Source organism: Chiloscyllium punctatum, unplaced genomic scaffold (assembly GCF_047496795.1).
Source record: "Chiloscyllium punctatum isolate Juve2018m unplaced genomic scaffold, sChiPun1.3 scaffold_378, whole genome shotgun sequence".
NCBI lineage: Eukaryota > Metazoa > Chordata > Chondrichthyes > Orectolobiformes > Hemiscylliidae > Chiloscyllium > Chiloscyllium punctatum.
The window spans coordinates 169,920-177,500 of record NW_027310112.1 but is presented as its reverse complement, the minus strand read 5'-3'; positions in this window follow the sequence as shown (position 1 = coordinate 177,500).

The window sequence follows — 7,581 nt, the reverse complement described above, 5'->3', positions numbered from 1 at the left end:
GCGCGAGGTCTGCTCTCTTCACAAGAGGCTTTATTAGGGAGTGCTAAGGCAAGGTTCTGTGCCCTCCACCCTCATCGCAACACCCATGGGAGCCTCCGGTCGTCAATAGACCGCCGCACCGGCCTCTGACTGACTCTCAGAATGGACGGAAAGAGCCGGGTAAGCCTTTCAAAAGATTCGACCACGTGCCGAAAACTTTAGACTTCCGTGAGCTCTCCGGCTTGCACCGAGACCCGAAGTCGACGTGCTAAGCACCACGGGACCCCTTTCGCCTGCAGGTCCCGAGCCGCCTTTATTTGCTGTTACGAGCATCGTGTGCCCCATACCTGCGTGACGAGCACCGCAGGGCGGCAGAGCCATCGCACTTGGCCGGGTGGCAGAGGAGGACCCGACTATTCACAGATAGCGGCCCAACGACTCCCAGAGCCGGTCGTGCGGCGCGCGAGGTCTGCTCTCATCACAAGAGGCTTTAGGGAGTGCTCAGGCAAGGGTCAGCCCGCAGCCTTCCTGGCAACACCCAGGGGAACCAGGCCACTCGCGTCTCTCGCCTTCATTTTCGACACGAGCGCCTGCGGAGGGCCACCACCCCCTCCGATTGTCAAGAGACCTCCGCACCGGCCTCTGACTTACTCTCAGAATGGACGGAAAGAGCCGGGTAAGCCTTTGAAAAGATTCGACCACGTGCCGAAAACTTTAGACTTCCGTGAGCTCTCCGGCTTGCACCGAGACCCGAAGTCGACGTGCTTAGCACCACGGGACCCCTTTCGCCTGCAGGTCCCGAGCCGCCTTTTATTTTTGTTACGAGTATCGTGTTCCCCAAACCTGGGTGACGAGCACCGCAGGGCGGCAGAGCCATCGCGCTTGTCCGGGTGGCAGAGGAGGACCAGACTATTCACAAATAGCGGCCCAACGACTCCCAGAGCCGGTCGTGCGGCAGGCGAGGTCTGCTCTCATCACAAGAGGCTTTAGGGAGTGCTCAGGCAACGGTCAGCCCGCAGCCTTCTTGGCAACACCCAAGGGAACCAGGCCACTCGCGTCTCTCGCCTTCATTTTGGACACGAGCGCCTGTGGAGGGACGGCCGGAGTCAACGTGGGGTTTGCCCGCCCTCCAATAGTGTCAAAAGACCGCCGCACAAGTCTCTGACTGACTCTTAGAACAGACAGAAAGAGTTTGTCAAATCTGTCAAAAAATTGACAAAGTGTCAAAAATTCGACTTCCAAGAGCTCTCCGGCATGCACTCATACCTGTCATTAAAGTGCTATGCCCGTGGAACCGTTTTTCGGATGCCTTTCAGAACGGTCCCGCGCCGCCATTTTGTTCTAAAAATCGTGTTCCCATATATCTCCGGGTACCCCGCCAACCTCACTGCGGAAAAACTACAAGTGGCACTGAATGGGTCTGAATTCCAAATTTGACTGCATCGGTCTGGAACTCGGTCCGGTCAAAACCGTTTGGATTTTTCTCGGTCCGGACTTCCGCGACAGACAAAGTTAAAGTTTTCGGGCTGCAGGCACAAAACGACAGCTGGCCATTTGCCGGGCTCAATTCACCCAATTCCTCCGGCACTTCGGAGCACATGTTCGGTGTAAGTTTGCGAATCTTTCCCGATGCTGCAGCATTTTCCTCCGCTGACACTTAGAATATTTTTCACACTTTGCTGAAAATTTTTCTAAGTGTTTTTTTCCAAGTTTTCCTGGTTACTGATTTCTTCTTTTTAAACATTTTTCTAAGTTTTTCTGGTTACTGATTTCTTCTTTTTAAACATTTTTCGCAGTTTGTCTGGTTACTGATTTCTTCTTTTTAAACATTTTTCGCCGTTTTTCTGGTTACTGATTTCTTCTTTTTAAACATTTTTCGCCGTTTTTCTGGTTACTGATTTCTTCTTTTTAAACATTTTTCTAAGTTTTTCTGGTTACTGATTTCTTCTTTTTAAACATTTTTCTAAGTTTTTCTGGTTACTGATTTCTTCTTTTTAAACATTTTTCTAAGTTTTTCTGGTTACTGATTTCTTCTTTTTAAACATTTTTCTAAGTTTTTCTGGTTACTCACTTCTTCTTTTTAAACATTTTTCTAAGTTTTTCTGGTTACTGATTTCTTCTTTTTAAACATTTTTCGCCGTTTTTCTGGTTACTGATTTCTTCTTTTTAAACATTTTTCTAAGTTTTTCTGGTTACTCATTTCTTCTTTTTAAACATTTTTCTAAGTTTTTCTGGTTACTGATTTCTTCTTTTTAAACATTTTTCTAAGTTTTTCTGGTTACTCATTTCTTCTTTTTAAACATTTTTCTAAGTTTTCCTGGTTACTCACTTCTTCTTTTTAAACATTTTTCTAAGTTTTTCTGGTTACTGATTTCTTCTTTTTAAACATTTTTCTAAGTTTTTCTGGTTACTCATTTCTTCTTTTTAAACATTTTTCTAAGTTTTTCTGGTTACTGACTTCTTCTTTTTAAACATTTTTCGCAGTTTGTCTGGTTACTGATTTCTTCTTTTTAAACATTTTTCGCCGTTTTTCTGGTTACTGATTTCTTCTTTTTAAACATTTTTCTAAGTTTTTCTGGTTACTCACTTCTTCTTTTTAAACATTTTTCTAAGTTTTCCTGGTTACTGATTTCTTCTTTTTAAACATTTTTCTAAGTTTTTCTGGTTACTGATTTCTTCTTTTTAAACATTTTTCTAAGTTTTTCTGGTTACTGATTTCTTCTTTTTAAACATTTTTCGCAGTTTGTCTGGTTAATGATTTCTTCTTTTTAAACATTTTTCTAAGTTTGTCTGGTTACTGATTTCTTCTTTTTAAACATTTTTCTAAGTTTTTCTGGTTACTCACTTCTTCTTTTTAAACATTTTTCTAAGTTTTCCTGGTTACTCATTTCTTCTTTTTAAACATTTTTCGCAGTTTTTCTGGTTACTGATTTCTTCTTTTTAAACATTTTTCTAAGTTTTCCTGGTTACTGATTTCTTCTTTTTAAACATTTTTCGCAGTTTTTCTGGTTACTGATTTCTTCTTTTTAAACATTTTTCTAAGTTTTTCTGGTTACTGATTTCTTCTTTTTAAACATTTTTCTAAGTTTTTCTGGTTACTCACTTCTTCTTTTTAAACATTTTTCTAAGTTTTTCTGGTTACTCACTTCTTCTTTTGAAACATTTTTCTAAGTTTTTCTGGTTACTGATTTCTTCTTTTTAAACATTTTTCTAAGTTTTTCTGGTTACTGATTTCTTCTTTTTAAACATTTTTCGCAGTTTGTCTGGTTACTGATTTCTTCTTTTTAAACATTTTTCGCCGTTTTTCTGGTTACTGATTTCTTCTTTTTAAACATTTTTCTAAGTTTTTCTGGTTACTCACTTCTTCTTTTTAAACATTTTTCTAAGTTTTTCTGGTTACTGATTTCTTCTTTTTAAACATTTTTCGCAGTTTTTCTGGTTACTGATTTCTTCTTTTTAAACATTTTTCTAAGTTTTCCTGGTTACTGATTTCTTCTTTTTAAACATTTTTCGCAGTTTTTCTGGTTACTGATTTCTTCTTTTTAAACATTTTTCTAAGTTTTTCTGGTTACTGATTTCTTCTTTTTAAACATTTTTCTAAGTTTTTCTGGTTACTCACTTCTTCTTTTTAAACATTTTTCTAAGTTTTTCTGGTTACTCACTTCTTCTTTTGAAACATTTTTCTAAGTTTTTCTGGTTACTGATTTCTTCTTTTTAAACATTTTTCTAAGTTTTCCTGGTTACTGATTTCTTCTTTTTAAACATTTTTCGCAGTTTTTCTGGTTACTGATTTCTTCTTTTTAAACATTTTTCTAAGTTTTTCTGGTTACTGATTTCTTCTTTTTAAACATTTTTCTAAGTTTTTCTGGTTACTCACTTCTTCTTTTTAAACATTTTTCTAAGTTTTCCTGGTTACTGATTTCTTCTTTTTAAACATTTTTCTAAGTTTTTCTGGTTACTCACTTCTTCTTTTTAAACATTTTTCTAAGTTTTTCTGGTTACTCACTTCTTCTTTTGAAACATTTTTCTAAGTTTTTCTGGTTACTGATTTCTTCTTTTTAAACATTTTTCTAAGTTTTCCTGGTTACTGATTTCTTCTTTTTAAACATTTTTCGCAGTTTTTCTGGTTACTGATTTCTTCTTTTTAAACATTTTTCTAAGTTTTTCTGGTTACTCACTTCTTCTTTTATAACATTTTTCTAAGTTTTCCTGGTTACTGATTTCTTCTTTTTAAACATTTTTCTAAGTTTTCCTGGTTACTGATTTCTTCTTTTTAAACATTTTTCTAAGTTTTCCTGGTTACTGATTTCTTCTTTTTAAACATTTTTCTAAGTTTTTCTGGTTACTCATTTCTTCTTTTTAAACATTTTTCGCAGTTTTTCTGGTTACTGATTTCTTCTTTTTAAACATTTTTCTAAGTTTTCCTGGTTACTCATTTCTTCTTTTTGATCATTTTTCTAAGTTTTCCTGGTTACTGATTTCTTCGTTTTGAACATTTTTCTAAGTTTTCCTGGTTACTCACTTCTTCTTTTCAAACATTTTTCTTCGTTTTTCTGTTTACTCATTTAGCACTTTCAGGCACTTTCCCATCATTTCCTCGTTCCCGATTTCACCCTTTAAAACGCTTTCGGGCATTTCCCTAAGTTTTGCGGTTCACTCGTTTGGGACTCACTGACACCTTCTCTAGCTTCCCTGCTCACTTTTTTCGTACTGTTGAGAAAATTCGAACCCTTTCCTTAACTATGCCGGTTACTGACTTCACCGCTTCAGACCCTTGTCCCCGTAATGAAAGATACCATTTCCCACCGTGGGAAATGCACGAAAATCGGACTGAACACGGGGGAGGCTCCCCCCTCGAAGGCGAGACCGTCGGCAGAACCGCCGGGTCAAACCCGGCTGAGCTACCCGGCTTACAAGTCTCAAAGTCGGTATGAGCAGTCACGTCCACCCCCATTCCCTTTTGGACCACTTCCCACGGTTCCAAATGCATGAAAATCGGCCTGTACACGGGGGAGGCACCCGCCTCGAAGACGAGACCGTCGGCAGAACCGCCGGGTCAAACCCGGCTGAGCTACCCGGCTCGGAAGCGCCAAAGTCGGGTTGAGCAGTCACATTCACTCCCATCCCCTTTTGGGCAACTTCCCACGGTTGGAAATGCATGGAAATCGGACTGAACACGGGGGAGGCTCCCCCCTCGAAGGCGAGACCGTCGGCAGAACCGCCGGATCAAACCCGGCTGAGCTACCCGGCTTACAAGTCTCAAAGTCGGTATGAGCAGACACGTCCACCCCCATTCCCTTTTGGACCACTTCCCACGGTTCGAAATGCACGAAAATCGGCCTGTACACGGGGGAGGCACCCGCCTCGAAGACGAGACCGTCGGCAGAACCGCCGGGTCAAACCCGGCCGGGCTACCCGGGTTAGAAGCCCTAGAGTCGGGTTGAGCAGTCACAATCACTCCCATCCCCTTTTGAACCTGTTCCCACCGTTGGAAATGCACGAAAATCGGCCTGTACACGGGGGAGGCTCCCCCCTCGAAGGCGAGACCGTCGGCAGAACCGCCGGGTCAAACCCGGCTGAGCTACCCGGCTTACAAGTCTCGAAGTCGGGTTGAGCAGTCACATTCACTCCCATCGACTTTTGGGCAACTTCCCACCGTTGCAAATGCATGAAAATCGGCCTGTACACGGGGGAGGCACCCGCCTCGAAGTCGAGACCGTCGGCAGAACCGCCGGGTCCAACCCGGCTGAGCTACCCGGCTTACAAGTCTCAAAGCCGGGTTGGGCAGTCACGTTCACCCCCATTCCCTTTTGGATCACTTCCCACGGTTCGAAATGCACGAAAACCGGCCTGTACACGGGGGAGGGTCCGCCCTCGAAGGCGAGACCGTCGGCAGAACCGCCGGGTCAAACCTGGCTGAGCTACCCGGCTTACAAGTCTCAAAGTCGGGTTGAGCAGTCACGTTCACTCCCATCGACTTTTAGACCACTTCCCACGGTTCGAAATGCACGAAAATCGGCCTGTACACGGGGGAGGCACCCGCCTCGAAGACGAGACCGTCGGCAGAACCGCCGGGTCAAACCCGGCCGAGCTACCCGGGTTAGAAGCCTCAGAGTCGGGTTGAGCAGTCACATTCACTCCCATCGACTTTTGGGCAACTTCCCACCGTTGCAAATGCACGAAAATCGGCCTGTACACGGGGGAGGCACCCGCCTCGAAGACGAGACCGTCGGCAGAACCGCCGGAACAAACCCGGCTGAGCTACCCGGCTTACAAGTCTCAAAGTCGGTATGAGCAGACACGTCCACCCCCATTCCCTTTTGGACCACTTCCCACGGTTCGAAATGCATGAAAATCGGCCTGTATACGGGGGAGGCACCCGCCTCGAAGACGAGACCGTCGGCAGACCCGCCGGGTCAAACCCGGCCGGGCTACCCGGGTTAGAAGCCTCAGAGTCGGGTTGAGCAGTCGCATTCACCCCCATCCCCTTTTGAACCTCTTCCCACCGTTGGAAATGCACGGAAATCGGCCTGTACACGGGGGAGGCCCCCCTCTCGAAGGCGAGACCGACGGCAGAACCGCCGGGTCAAACCCGGCCGAGCTACCCGGGTTAGAAGCCTCAGAGTCGGGTTGAGCAGTCACATTCACTCCCATCCCCTTTTGAACCTGTTCCCACCGTTGGAAATGCACGAAAATCGGCCTGTACACGGGGGAGGCCCCCCTCTCGAAGACGAGACCGTCGGCAGACCCGCCGGAACAAACCCGGCTGAGCTACCCGGCTTACAAGTCTCAGAGTCGGGTTGAGCAGTCACATTCACCCCCATCCCCTTATGAACCTCTTCCCACCGTTGGAAATGCACGAAAATCGGCCTGTACACGGGGGAGGCCCCCCTCTCGAAGACGAGACCGTCGGCAGACCCGCCGGATCAAACCCGGCCGAGCTACACGGCTTACAAGTCTCGATGTCGGTATGAGCAGTCACGTCCACCCCCATTCCCTTTTGGACCACTTCCCACGGTACGAAATGCATGAAAATCGGCCTGTACACGGGGGAGGCACCCGCCTCGAAGACGAGACCGTCGGCAGAACCGCCGGGTCAAACCCGGCTGAGCTACCCGGCTCGGAAGCGCCAAAGTCGGGTTGAGCAGTCACATTCACTCCCATCCCCTTTTGGGCCACTTCCCACCGTTGCAAATGCATGAAAATCGGCCTGTACACGGGGGAGGGAGCCGCCTCGAAGACGAGACCGTCGGCAGAACCGCCGGGTCAAACCCGGCTGAGCTACCCGGGTTAGATGCCTCAAAGTCGGGTTGAGCAGTCACATTCACCCCCATCCCCTTTCGGCCCCCTTCCCACGGTTGGAAATGCATGAAAATCGGCCTGTACACGGTGGGCGCTCCCCCCTCGAAGGTGAGACCTTCGGCAGAACCGCCGGGTCAAACCCGGCCGAGCTACCCGGGTTAGAAGCCTCAGAGTCGGGTTGAGCAGTCACATTCACTCCCATCCCCTTTTGGGCCACTTCCCACCGTTGCAAATGCATGAAAATCGGCCTGTACACGGGGGAGGCACCCGCCTCGAAGACGAGACCGTCGGCAGAAGCGC